At 39.8% G+C, this 14,878-nt stretch overlaps 1 long non-coding RNA gene across 1 annotated transcript in view; it reads right to left on the minus strand.

Moving 5' to 3' along the window:
* The window catches only part of LOC142823995 (uncharacterized), a 112,614-nt gene extending 98,082 nt beyond the window's left edge, over positions 1-14,532 (minus strand). The window contains exon 1 of the long non-coding RNA XR_012899052.2: positions 14,391-14,532. This is a non-coding gene — a long non-coding RNA (uncharacterized LOC142823995). The remainder of the gene's footprint in view (positions 1-14,390) is intronic.
* Between the last annotated feature and the right edge of the window lie 346 nt (positions 14,533-14,878).

Genomic DNA, 14,878 nt, shown 5'->3' on the forward strand with positions numbered 1-14,878 from the left:
TATCTCATCACTCTCCTCTTGATCACTTGCTGTAAAGCGCTCCTACATAAAATCTGTACTTCCCATTCCCTGGGAACCCCACTATACCCTCTCATAAATGACCCCAGTTCCTTAGCACTTAATCAGCTTTTGTCCTCAGAATATGAGAAAACTCAAACCAAAGTTTGTTGAGTATTCTCAAAGGAGGGAGCTGTTGGGGTCACTGGGCATGATCCTAGGTAACTCGGATGAGTGGAAGATCAAAAGAATCGATGAAGCACCCCGCTCTAGGCCCAAGCACCCTAAAAGCACCCCCATTTTCCCCCCGTCTCCTCCCCCCCCCCCGGCATAACTGTTCTCTGGCTTGCTAATAGCTGGCAACGGCAAGACCTACCTTGAGGTTGCCTAGTTACTATCAGTGGTATAGAAGAAGAATTCAGATGTGTTTCTGTAGAGGAGAGGAGGAGGATAAGGCTAGCAGCATGTCCCAGCGTGGGAATCTTGCTACAGTTCACTATTTTCCTGCAAGTAAACAACCTGGGTATATAAGGAGGGAAAACTGCTTACGTTGGTGTGCTTGATCAGAGATGTCTAGTCTCCTGGCACCTATTTGAGCATTCAAATAAACTTTTTTTTGCTTTTCCACACCAGTGTGTTTATTGGAGCGCACACACCGGGCACCGAACCCAGCTGTTGCCTCCCTCAGGCACTCTGTGCCGGCAACAGATTGATTTAGATAGTGTTTGCAAAAGCAATTGGCTGCAGAATCTTTAGGGAGTTTTGCAGTTGAACCCAGAAGATATCTTCATCAAGCACAGTCTGTACTTGTAACTACTTAGAAAGTGTCAATTACCACTGTTTCTTGAAGAGCATTGTTTAATAAAATCTTTTGGATAACATCACCACAAGTTCCAGTCTTGTTTTGCTAGAATTCTTCAGTGTTGTTATACTATTCTTCCAGTACTACTTCTTAAAGCCTGGAGCTAAAATATGAGTAATTTTCATATATTTTATAGATTTTCCAGTGTACTTAACTTCATGAAATCATTAAGAAGCAGGTTTAGGCCATGAGAAGCTCATCCTATTGCAGAATCATAGACATAGTTAACCATTATGTCCTATGCTGAGTTCAAGTAACAGGTAATCAGTCACCAGGTCAAACACTTTCTCACTTCCAACCTTCCCTAGTACTCCACATATTTCACTAAAATACTCTATATATCTGTTCTCTCCTGTTTCAAAACTTTTCTTAAAAAAATAGGTGAGATGTTATTCCTTTCCCCCATATTTTTGTCCACTCATCTGTAAGTATTGTCAAAGTGTTTCATTGATTTTTTTCTTGCACAGTTTGCATTACATATGCATATTCTGATGGTAGAAGAGGCTTGCACAAAAATGTCTGCTGAGTGACTGGTACAGTGGTTTAAATGCTGCCTACCAATAATTGTTTTCCATGACCGATAATGGAGTACCAGAAGTGTGTACCACTATTGAGAAAGCTTGGTCAGGTGTTTTGTTGATGTCCTGGTGTCATCTCCTCAGAAATTGAAATTGCTCTTGGGAGTCCTGAATATGGGTATTTGAGTGGTCCATTTTTATGCTGATTGAAGAGCTGAACTGGAGGGATGTCACAGGAGCAGAAGGAATTCTTGACCCCGAAAGTTTGCTGCAAGTGTCATTTTCCTCAAGGCCTTCTTTACCTTCATTTTCACACAGGAAGGAGATTTTAATGTGTGCAGGGCATTTCATCCATGCAAGAATATGTGTGGTTATCCTGCTAGCATTTGGAAATATAGTTTTCATTGAGTTGTGTTTGCAAAATACTAGTCATTTTTGTATGAATGACTTTTGGTGTAGACAGATTTCCATATGTTAGAAGATTGTCACTCTGTTTTTCTTGTGGGAGGGGGGAAAATATCAGAGCTCCTCCATGTTGGGTGCAATTGGTTCCTCTTGGGGATCTCTGGGTCAGGATATGGAGGGAAGCTCCTTTTCAGGTCCCCAAAATTCTCCTCCAAGGCACTGCAGGCACAGGACTCTCTTTATCTGTCCACAGACAGGCACACAATTCAGTTTCTGAACATTTCCAGGTTTTTATCCCTGGGCCCTCCCTTTTCTAGTGATGCGATGTGTTTTGAGGAATTAGCATAATATACATATATATACACACACTCACGTTAGGGTGCAGCCACTAACATCTAGTTATGAGTCACCAAAGGATCCCTTTGCCTGTGGAGGCCCAGCCCATTCCTCTATTTGAATATCGGGTTCCATGTATTTGTCACTGCCGGACTGCTCTAATGTAATTCACTCCAACTGGGGCTGAATCTGACTGACCCTAAAAAGGTCCAAGTCATACAGCAGCTCTTTGCCAAGCAATACAAGTCAAAGAGTATTACAATGGTATGCTAGTACCTGCAGAAGCCCCCCATTCACTACCAGAATTAAGGTTCTGGCACTTATCAAACAAACCTGTTACTGAATATGCACCTGAGGGACAGCCTCTCTTTCCAGCACAGCATTTCTGACCATCTACCATACAACAGCTAACATAGCCCATTGATTAGCTCAAGGGAACCAAAGGCAGAGCTTTCTGAACAACATGACAGAGTCCGTAACTACTCTTCATTTTGAGGTCAAGCTTCAAGATTTATGTCTTTGCCAAAGCAGTCCACAGCAGGAGTGAAAGAAAATGTTGGCAGTAATACGAAAGGGATTGCCAGTCTATCTTAGACTGAGGGTAAATCCTCTTTGATATCTTAGCTCCAATTGCAGCTAGCACCAGACGCTAAGAGTTACATAAACCCCCTGTAATAGAGCACTTTGGAATAATTGATTACTGGGGAGTTGGTGGTTGGTTTACACCAGGGAACATGAAAGTTTATATACTTTTAAGTGCTCTTACATAAAATAGCATTCAGTTACATTATATATGTATAATTCAAGGTAAGCAAAAAGGAAGGCCAATAAATTGTCCTTCTAGGAAGATCTTGACTTTTTTCTGTAGTCCTTGTTCAGTGTCCACATACTGTAATGACCGGGGCTATTAATCTAATCTATGATCATTCAAAATGAACAAAATACTGGGTCACATCCTAGGCTATGCCTGCACAACAGCGTTATTTCGGAATAACTGATGTTAATCTGAAATAACAAAGAGCGAGTCTACACTACAAGCCATTATTTTGAAATAATGTTGAGCTGGAGAACATCTTACTCCCACTCCTGTAACCCTCGTTTTATGAGAAGTAAGGGAAGTTGAAGGAAGAGTGTTCTTCCTTCGACTTCCTGCTGTGCAGACAGCGCCAAAAGCCAAATTAAGCTATTTCGACTTCAGCTATGCAATTGACATAGCTGAAGTTGCATAGCTTAATTCAGATTTTGCCCTATTGTGTAGACATGTCCTTAGGGTTCCACTGAGATGCTCTCCTTAGAAATCAGGGAAATGCAATGGTGGCTTTAAGCCATCCATGTAGACTCTCAGTTCCAGGGGTAAGTTGCAAAGGATTATTCCCCAGGCACAAGTCAGATCAACTTTTATAGTGCTCTAACATACACTGGCTTGCAGTAGCCTAATGGAGCTATAACAACAGTAGGGAATGCCAAAGCACAGGAGTTTCCATCACCTGCTGTGTACCCTACACGGCTAGATTCAAAGAGCTTTGCACTGGAAACTTGGACAAAAACTGTCCTATTGCGCTGGAGGAACTGAATGAAAATGTTTAGGACATTCTTGTGTTGTATAGTTGTTTCAGGAAAGAATGACAGCTGGATGCAATTTACCCAGCAGGCTGTTTTAACTCAATGATCTGGCGGTCTGACTTGGTGAAGTTTTAGGCAGTTCTCTAGAGAGAGCATTGGTGTCAATTTCTGCTCACACTTATTTCTTCCATTTGTAACAACTTAGGGTACATAAGAACATAAGAATGGATGTACTGGGTCAAACCAAAGGTCCATCCAGCCTACTATTCTGTCTGCCAACAGTGGCCAATGCCAGGTGCCCCAGAGGGAGTGAACGAAACAGGTAATGATCAAGCGATCTCTCCTACCATCCATCTCCACTCTCTGACAAACAGATGCTAGAGACACCATTCCATACCCATCCTGGCTAATAGCCATTAACGGACTTAACCTCCATGAATTTATCTAGTTCTCTTTTAAATCTACACTGCAACACTATTTCAAAATACCAAGTGCTATTCTGAAATAACTTAGTTTGCGTCTACACAGCAGGCAACTATTTCAAAATAGTGACAAAACACTGTCAAACTGGAGGACTTCTTATTCCAAATCCGGTAACTCTCATTGTACAAGGAGTAAGGGTATGTCTACACTACCACCCTAGTTTGAACTAGGGTGGTTAATGTAGGCAACCGAAGTTGCAAATGAAGCCCAGGATTTCAATTTCCCGGGCTTCATTTGCATCTTGCCGGGCGTAGCCATTTTTAAATCCCTGCTAGTTCGGACGCCGTGCCCGCAGCTACACGCGACACGCAGTAGGTAGTTCGGATTAGGCTTCCTCTACCGTGGAACGAGGTGGAATTCTGCAACTTCGGTTGCTTACATTAACCACCCTAGTTCGAACTAGGGTGGTAGTGTAGACATACCCTAAGGGAAGTTGGAGGAGGAGTTCTGTATTTTGAAATAAGTGCTCTGTAGATGCTCCCAATTTTGAAATAAGCTACTGATGTAGCTCAATTTGCATAGCTTATTTTGAGTTAAGCCCTACAGTCTATACACACCCTTATTGTTCAAGATTTAAAACTGCAGCCATAAAGGAGCACCCTGTTCTTCTCTTATAGACGTGTATTTCATCCCACATGTGTCACAACTGGATAATTTAATAGTGAAGAGAAGCAAATAAATAAATAAATAAAAGTTAACCTCTATGTGATTTTAAATATTCACATTGGCTGAAACACAATATGAGACGTGCTGAAGCCTTTAATTAAAAAGGAATAGGTGTAAAGCTATTTGAAAGAGGTGGTAGTGAGGAATGCGACCTGAAACCTGCTTCAGGAATAAATTATTAGATTTTTTAAATGGCATCCTCAGCCTCATACCAACAAGCAATAAAATGCTCTGAGAAAAATGAAAGGTATTTTCAATTTGATAGTGTTGGTTCATCATGAGCTAAGAAAAAAGAAAAGGACTGAACACTATGTTCCATTGCCCTTTTAGGCGATGTCTACACTGCAATGCTATTTCAGAATACTGGAGTATCCCAAAATAGTTATCCCGCATCTTAACAGCAAGCCCGTTATTTTAGGCTCACTATTCTGACATCCCTGTAAACCTCACAAGGAGTAAGGGACAGCGAGTTATTTAGAAATAAGATCGAAATAAGATACACAATTTGTATAGCTCAAATTGCATATCTTATTTTGAGCTACATTGCAATGTAAATGTAGTCTTAGTGCCCTTAGCCCTGGTCTACACTAGGGAGTTATTTCGAAATAACCTGCCTTAAGTCAAATTTACAAGAAGAGCGTCCACACTGCCAAGCTTGTTATTTCAAAATAATGGACTCATTATTTAAAAATCTGTATTTCTGCTTTCACTGGGGAATAACACTAACTCCAAAACAATTATTTAGAAATAGCAGTAGTGAGGATGCTCTGGTGCCGCTATTTCAAAATATCTACTCCCCAAAGTAATTCGAACTAATTACTCTGCAGTGCTTCCAGGGGCTCTAAGTGGAGGTAGTGTGTCCACAATCAGTCCTGGTCCACACTATTTTGAAATAATAGATGGAATGCTCACACTACTAACCCCGTTATTTTGAAATAACAGGCGGGTTATTTAAAAATCTATATTCCTTCTTTCCTCGGGGAATAGTGCTTATTTCAAAATAGTTATTTCAAAATAGCATTAGTGTGGACGTGCTGCGGCTGCTATTTTAAAATAGCTACTCCCCAGAGTAATTTGAAGTAATTACTCCCCAGTGCTTCCTGGGGCTCTAAGTTGAGGTAGTGAGTCCACAGTAATGGAGCCTGCCTCGGACTAATTTTGAGGGTCCCCCATAGCGGAGACACGGTATTTCAATTTTGTTATTTTGGGAGTTATTAAGTTGAATTTTGTTATTTTGAAATAGTTTCTGAGAGTAGACAAGGCCATAATATTACAAGCAGTGTAAAGAATGCACAGGTGGTTTATGTGCTCTATTAGGATTTACTCAGCACAGAAGGGCGTCTCTGCAGGTGTATCGCCAGCAGGACTGACTCTTATTGCTTCTGCCCACTGCTCCCAGAACAAGCACTGGAAAGGAACACAGGAGCAGTGGTCAGGTTACATTGCATTCCAGCAATCCTCAAGGAGCAGATGGCCCATTAAGGGCCATTGCCAATTCATGCATGATCATCTGCTCTATACTTGTGCTTGGGGCCAGAGTTGGACAGCCAATCAGGAGCTGTAGTTGGCTCCCTGAAAGGCTCCCCCCTCTACTATATACCCAGTGGAGGGCAGAAGCAGCAGAGAATCTAGCCCTGTCTTTTGAGTAAGTGGTGTGATGGATTTCAGGCGTCTGAAATTTTTTAATACACACACACACTGATCTTGATCTCAAAAGAGGTTGTTGTACATGTTGTGTGGGACAGCAGAAATTTCAGCTGAGGATAATGGGCTTGTTTTCATTAACATTACATAAAGGTTAATATTACATGAAGGCAATGATACATTTGTCATCCTACATAAAATATGGCAATAGCTGGATATGATACTCAGTTAAAACACTTATGACACAAATTTTTCAAAAAGCTAGAGAAGTGTGGCATTCCCCAAATGAGAGAGATTTGTATGTAGCTGTGACAAATAAGAGCATCACAATTAATGCTGGGACAGATCCATAAATATAGAGTATGTTAAGACTAATGATTTAGCCCAATCTGCATTTAGCTATGACACTCTAGTTACCTTCTCGTGTCCTAAAGAAAACTCTAAAGTTCAAAAATGTGCCCTTTCCACCAACAGAAGCTGTTCTAATAAAATATATTCCCTCCCCCCATCTTGTTACTGTAATAGCCTGAGACCAACATAGTTATCATAACACTGCAAACAATATGCATGAAATGTGAATGTTTCTACAGGTCTAAATTGGTGTTAAGCAATAGACATGATACGCAAACCACTGGGCTATTGTAAGTAGAAACAGGCTGATGGAATTAAAATAAGAAGAAGCCTAAAGTATTTCTTATCCCTCAAACCATCCTTCGTCTGTCTTCCTGTCTTTGTTACAGCTTAGGTAATGAACCTTATCTTCCCCCACTTCATGGTCCTAATACACATTATTACTTACTGTTTTATAAAAGCTATATCCTTTATCCAGATTATTCTTTGGAAATTGCTCTACTACAGTGTTTCTCAAAGTTGTGGAACAAGTGGAACAAGTGTTACAGGAAAATTGGAATCTCTTTTGAAATAATGGGTGCAAAACCACAACATCAGAGGCTCATACAACTGCATATTCTTTAATGTGATCTATGCCATCAAGTGCCAGCACTTCCCTTCTGTCATGTATATTGGCCAAAAAGGACAGTGTCGGCAACAAAGGTTAAATGGACACAAGTCAGATATCAGAAATGGTAACACACATAAACCTGTAGGGGAACATTTTAACCTACCTGGGCACTCATTAATGGATTTTAAAATAGTGATTCTTCTACAAAGAATGTAAAAGACCAACTACAGAGAGAAACTATGGAACTGGCCTTCATATGCAAATTGACACGATCTCTCATGGCCTGAACAAAGACATGAACTGGATGGGCCATTATATTCAACATTCAAATGATATCAAAAGCTAAGCGTGGGACACTTCCAGACCACTCAACTTCATTAGCACTGGCATTACAATTGACAGGCATTTTTTCTCCCCTTCTCCCTTCCTTTTCTGTTATAAATTGGAAGGGTATCCCTTTTTTCTCCACTCTTATCTGAGAAAATGGATTTTGCCCACAAAATTTCATGATACTAGTCTCTGAGGTGCTACAGGACTACCCTTTTTTTGAAGTTAAAGACTAACACGGCTCCCCATCTGAGACTTTTAAACATGACCAGAAGTAACTTTTTTTCTTTCCTTACTGTACATGGATGAAGCGTCTTATAAGTTTTTGCCAAAGCAGATATGTATAGGTCCCATCTTTCTCTAGTCTTTTGGATTTCTTTTTAAAGAAAAAGCCAGGACACTTGCAGGAGGGCTTAAATACAGGACCGATCCTTTAAAACCAGGACCTCGGTTTAGGGTGCCCCTATAGAGCCAAGGGGTATCATTAATTATTGCCATCTTGTTTCTGTTCCCATTTACCAATTCTACATTTCTCATCTCTGAGGGTATGTCTAGACTGCATCCCTCTGTCAGCAAAGGGATGCAGTCTAGGCAGGTCGACATTACAAATGAAGCAGGAATTTAAATATCCCATGCTTAATTTGCATAAAAAATGGCCGCTGTTTTTGCCGACTCAGGACTTTGTCGGCCAAAAAGCAGCAGTCTAGAGGGGGATCTGTCGAGAAAGAAAGTCTTTTTCAGCAGATCCCTTATGCCTCCTGCAAGGTGCCCCAGTGCCCCAGTGCCTCGGTGCCCCTTTCTTTCCTCTGTTTCAAAGTGGTCAGCCATTCCCTCCCAATTGACTTAGCTTTCTGTGTATTTTGTCTTTTTTGATTTATGTCAATGTACCTCACATTCCACTTTGCCTTTCCATGACTCAGATTATGAAATGTGTTATTCCCTTCCCTTTAAAACAAAATAAACACAAACAAACAAAGCAAAACAAAACAGAACAGAACACACAGTGTTTGCCTTTTTGGAATTCAAGATTATAAATTTGTGATCTCTTCTACCTTTCCTGGGCTTAACATAAAATCCAAATAACATATTATATGTTTTAACAAAATAATGACACAGGAATAAAGACTTTAATCCTTTATTTTTCCCTCAAACCCTTAGGTCTAAAAATATGTGTCCTACAACCTTTAAGAAACTTTTTTTCTTAAGACAAATTTAGATTAGATCATATCCTTGGTATTTAAATAGCTAAATCTTTATTGTTTCTAAGGTCAGATGATGGTTTTCATATGAAAATTGAAAAAATCAGGTCGTTCCAAAAAGTCTTTTCCCCAAAGTTTTCATTTTTTTCAACAAAAGATAAAAGGGTAAAAATAACAGATTCTTTCTCCACTACCACCATTTTTAGTGACAAAAAAGAAAAACGGAAAAAAATCAGGAAAAAGAATAAAGTTGAAGAACTACCATACACATTTTAATGTAAAGATTAGCATTAACATAAAATTATTTTCAAAATTAGCTACAATTTTCAAATATTTCACCTGTTTTGGCCTTTTTATTTTCTATTAGAGACATACTTAATTACAAAGCAGTCATTAATTCTTGTTTGTCTAGAATTGGTTCACTAACTGCATACATGTCCTTGAGCTTTTCTAAGCTTAAAGATCTAAATTGTATCTTAGTTACTCATTCAAAACTCTTATATTGAAGTAAAAAACACCCTAGGGATAAGCCTGTAGCTTCTAAAAATGTTTCTCTGTTTTCACTGGGAAATGAATCATGGTTATACTTGCAAAATAGACAGTAAAATTTCTCAAGTAAATTAGCCCATTAAGTTTGCAAAAAAAAAATTATTAATTTCAGGGGTGAGGGTTGAATAGCATGTACGCCCCTCAACACCCAATTCTATGCTCAGGGAAGAAGGTACAGAAGAAAAAGTTATCAATATCAAAATGAAACTGACAGGAATATCACTGAGTTCCACTAAGGCTCTTGAACTGATCAAAATGTTAAATGTGCGTGTGACACACACACACATATACACACACATACACACATACTCTACTCAACATACTTAAAGAATATAAGAAATTCTTGCCTAATAAAATTGTCCTCGGTAGCACTTTTCGTATCCAAATTGCCTGATTAAAAATTCATCCTTAGACAAAGAGCAAATTTCTCTAGCTTAGAATAAGAACTATCTAGCTTTTATTTAGTTCTTACCATTGCACATATAATGCAAAAACCCTTGCAAAGATCATAGGGCCCTAATTCTTTACTCCACCAGTCATATGTCGGTATAACTGAATGAAAATACATTTAAATGGGCATAAAACTAGCATACAGAGAAGAGAATCAAGTCTCTATTGGCTTTCTTTATTGCAAAGCTAAATCTTTTTGCTATCTTAGTTTTAAGCATTCAGAATTCATTGTTTCAGGATATTCTACCAAAGGATTCTATTAAACCAAGAGTCTGCCTTCTGAAATATAAATGCAATATATACTGTATACAGTTCTTCCAAATCTCCACATTCAGTATTTTAGAGAAGGATTTCAGTACATCACTCACAGAATCCAGATAAGACTTTGGACCAGCACAATTGGAGCTGTATACACTAAAGGGGGTTGTGCTTTGTTTTTCTAAAGATGAGGAAACTTACTAGGAAGTGGAAGCAATGACTGAAATACTTCATTAATGGTTAAACTATCTAAAACCTCAATTAATAGTCTCCCATTTACTTGAGAGATTCTCTTAAATATCAACTTTTACTTAGCTCCAGAGAAGTTGTCAGAGATGCATTAGAGGCTCACAAGACATCCCTGTTAATTAACTCCTCATTAAGATACACACCACAGATATATCATAGAAGGAAATGATTTATGTGTTCTCAGATGCGGAAGTATTTCTAGGGGGATTGGCAAGAAGACCTATGAGTAAATAAACTCAAAGTGATATAAGCTGTGCCTCATTGTAAAAGTGATTTACTTGGTTTTTTTCTCTGCTGATTCCACCTGTCAAGAGCCATTAGAAAACCTCAGAGCTGCTCACACTGACATGGCTTCAATTATATACTACTGGCAGTCCCTGAGTTACGCGGATCCGACTTATGGATTTTCTTGCCCCGGAGGACTGGAGCGGCGGGACGCCTGGTCCCGCCGCCCGCCTCCTCCGGGGAGAGAAAATCTGCTCCCCGTCTCCCTGGTCTGCTGGGGGAGCCAGCAGACCAGGGAGACGCTGAGCAAAGCCGCGGAGGACCCAGGCCGGACCACGGCGCTGATCTGGAAGCGCCGCGGTCCCGGGTCCTCTGCCGCTTTGCTCCGCGTCTCCCTGGTCTGCTGGGGGGAGACGCAGCTAGTGCCCCCCCCCCCAGCAGACCAGGGAGACGGGGAGCAAAGCCCGGGGCCTGTGGTAGAGCAGGTGGGGCGCTGCCAGTTGGTCCCGCAGCACCGCTCCTTGGCGCTACTGGACCAACCCTGCAGCACCCCAGCTGCTCTTCCCCAGGAGTCCTGATTCAGCCGCTGCTGATCAGTTTCAGCAGCAGCTGAACCAGGACGCCTGGGGCACAGCAGCTTGGGTGCTGCTGGGTTGGTCCAGTAGCGCCGAGGAGCGGCGCTACTGGAGCAACCGAGCAGCACCCAAGCTGCTCTGCCCCAGGCATCTCCAAGTCAGCCGCTGCTGCAACTGACCAGCGCTGACTACAGGAAGCCCGAGGCAGAGTTGCTCTGCCCCGGGCTTCCTGGAATCAGCCGCTGATCAGTTTCAGCAGCAGCTGACTTGGGGACGCCTGGGGTTCTTAAGTTGAATCTGTATGAAAGAACTGGCGTCCAGATTCAGCCTGTTGAAACTGATCAGCGGCTGATTCCATGAAGCCCAGGGCAGAGCAACTCTGCCTCGGGCTTCCTGTAGTCAGCCGCTGGTCAGTTTCAGCAGCGGCTGAATCTGGATGCCAGTTCCGACTTACATACAGATTCAACTTAAGAACAAACCTACAGTCCCTATCTTGTATGTAACCCGGGGACTGCCTGTACTTATAGAAGTCAATGAGAATCCTCGAAGTTAAGAGAATTCAGTATGTGATCATCCATATGAACTACCCTATAGACAATTTTGACAACTGCACTGGAGATTAGTTTTCTTTAGCTGTGCACAGGCTCATTACCCACTAGATAGTCATCTTCTTTTATAGGGAATTAGACCTACCAGACAGGATTAGGATGTGTGTGCGAGTGTGAGTGTGCATGCAAGAAATATTTCTAGCGGTACTGGCATCAGCAAATTTCCAGCACTAAACAAGAGTTTCCTCAGATCAAAGTGGTTCAAGATAAATTTTACATAAGAACCCAAACTTTGAAGCTGAGTGGTGATTGTCCCTAAACTGAACTGAAGCACACCTAAAACAAAGAATAGCTTCCATAGTGTTATTAAATCAATGGGATGTAAACTTGTGCTTAAGTGTTTTGCTGAATAAAAATGAATTTCATCATGCACTGATCTGCTTTGCTGAATTTGGGGCCATTGTGACAGGGGGAAGAGGGAATATAAGGTTCATTCTATCTAGTATTCATTCTTTCTAAATGCCAAGTATATAAAATATTGTATTACATTTGTTCATTTCCTTCTGTGGAAAATTTTAAGAATGCATTTATTAGAATTGGCCTATGTTATATTTATTATGAATAATGTCACTGAAAAACAATAATGCCTGTGTATTTAGTAACTCAAATAAATGCTAACTGGTTCAAATCCACAGTGAAACAGTTTCAAATACATACACATGATCATAAAACCCACCCATCCCAGGTAGTGATGCCAATAATGGCTCCGTTATCTGTGAGAAGGACCAAATGAGAACTTTAAGAGCTGTCCAAGGAAGCTCAAGTAATTATATAAAAAAGCTCCTAGATAGGGATCAAAATGATGCAAAGGAAAAGAGACAATTGTGAGGAAAAATTCACTAAAGATAATGAAATGTGGCCTGGAGAAGAAAAAGTGGGTCCATTTTAAAACCCTGCAAACTGGAAACAACCTCAAACTTTTTCAAACTCATTTTCCCAATTTCTGATCAGTACTAATATTATATTCTGCTAACTTTATGAAAGCAAAGATTTCTGATTAACATTGAGCAAAGCAATTATTTTCTTTGTAAGTGTTCATAAAACACTAGATAGGGATTTTTATAGGTTTTCCCTAGGTCTTTCTATCTCTTGTAATTTCCAAAGTGAAGAATAACTGTGTTAGACATGAGGGCTATGAGAATGATTAAATATTCAGTTCAGGTTCAGCTCTTAAACATTTGAAAACTTTTTTTCAGGTTGAACCAGAAATGAAACAGTTTCACTTTTTTGGAGAAACAAAATGTCCAAGTTTCATTTTTGTGTTGACTGAAGTTTTTGATCAACCCATATCAACTATTTTGATGATCAAGTGATAATTTATTTAAAGAGGGTTTCAACATAAATTGATGATGTGTATGTGTTTGCAACTGTTTCAATGTGAATTTGAATCCAAAACAAAAAGTCTCTCTGACATGAAAAGTCAAACCATTTCCTTTTTACTGAAACAATTTCTAAACCATATTAATGTGATTCTTCGTAAAAAAAAAAACCTATTAAAGACTATTGCTAATCAAGAAAGAGTTAAAGTGCCAGTATGGATTTAAAATGACTAAAACAGAAAACAAAGAGGTACAGTGAATATCTGCTCTTTAGAACGTTGTGGAAAGTACCCACTAGTCTATGATTAGGACCAATGTTACTTAATACCTACTTAATTTGAGGAAAATGTAAACAGTAAACTGGTGAAATTTGCTAATGACTCTGTGAGTTTAAAGAAAAACAAAGAGAACTCATATACAACAAGATGACTGGGTGAAATAAAGGTCAGGCACGTTTTATCACAGCGGGCACATTTTGTCACAACCAGTCTGTTTGCATTAACCCCTAGATGTAGCTTGTTAGGTAGGGATGTACTTAATAAAATATGCAAAACTAAGAGACCCTAAAACACTTTTTTTAATGAAGACGGTACAAGGAATTTCATCGCACACATATTTATACTAATGGGTCACAGCCATAGGGAGCCTGCTATGCACACTACAAATACAGCCACTGGTACTGAATTATAGTAATTCTCTAAGGCAGTAATCTTGTTTGCTGTCAAAAATAATGCTGGACATTTTTCAGTATCTTCCATCAAATTTGAATAATTATATAATTGTTATATCTATAGTGAGTCAGCTATTTAAATCTTGGATGATAATTTTTCTCCCTTATGGCTCAATCCTGCATTTGGTTGAATTTTTGCCTGAATAAGAACAGAGCACTTAATAGGATGCAGACTACAGATAATACTGGTTACAGAGCAGCAGAACAGTAGATCTCACTCTGCTGCAAAACAGAGGTTATGCCCGCAGCTCTATTTTAAGTATAGAAATGTAGCCATAAAACAAACAGAAACTTACAAGGAGAATGTAGCTAAAGATTTAAGCCACGATGGCATAAAGGATGACATTGGTTAGGCTTGAGAAGAGCATTAGAATACAAAGAGGTGACACAGAAAGGCCATGACTGACAAATTCTGAAATTACATTGTTGATTTGGTTGTAATGGGAGACAGCTGAATTAATTGTACCTTGTAAGTTCTTGCTTTTCCTGTTTGCTCTCTCCCCTTTCCATCCCCTCAGAATATGGATTACACTGGGAAGAAATCCTCAGTACAAATCAAATTATCCTTTCTTCAATTGCACAGTTAGAGCAGAGGCTGCACGTACAGATCCCATTGCCTCAGTGATCTGTCAACCTGGCCCTAGCAGTATTTAATCTTTTCCTTCCTCTTTGTCTCAGAATTCATATTACCTCATACTCCTGAGGCTATCTACATGATCTGGTTGCTTAGAAACCACTTTGTAGTGGATATCTAGGAATTAGGAAAATTTGTCTTAACAACTACCACATTTTTTTATTCCCTCGCCCCTTTTCTCACATCATGCAATTGTTTCATGAACTACAGGTAATCTATTTTCCTCTCCCTTAATTTTCTTTAACACTGTATTTGACGTATAAGCTTTCCTCCACTGTTTGATGCATCAAAGCTGCTCTGTGGCTTTTCTTTTTGTTCTT

Source organism: Pelodiscus sinensis, chromosome 1, assembly GCF_052426305.1.
Source record: "Pelodiscus sinensis isolate ZL-2025 chromosome 1, ASM5242630v1, whole genome shotgun sequence".
Classification (NCBI taxonomy): Eukaryota; Metazoa; Chordata; order Testudines; family Trionychidae; genus Pelodiscus; species Pelodiscus sinensis.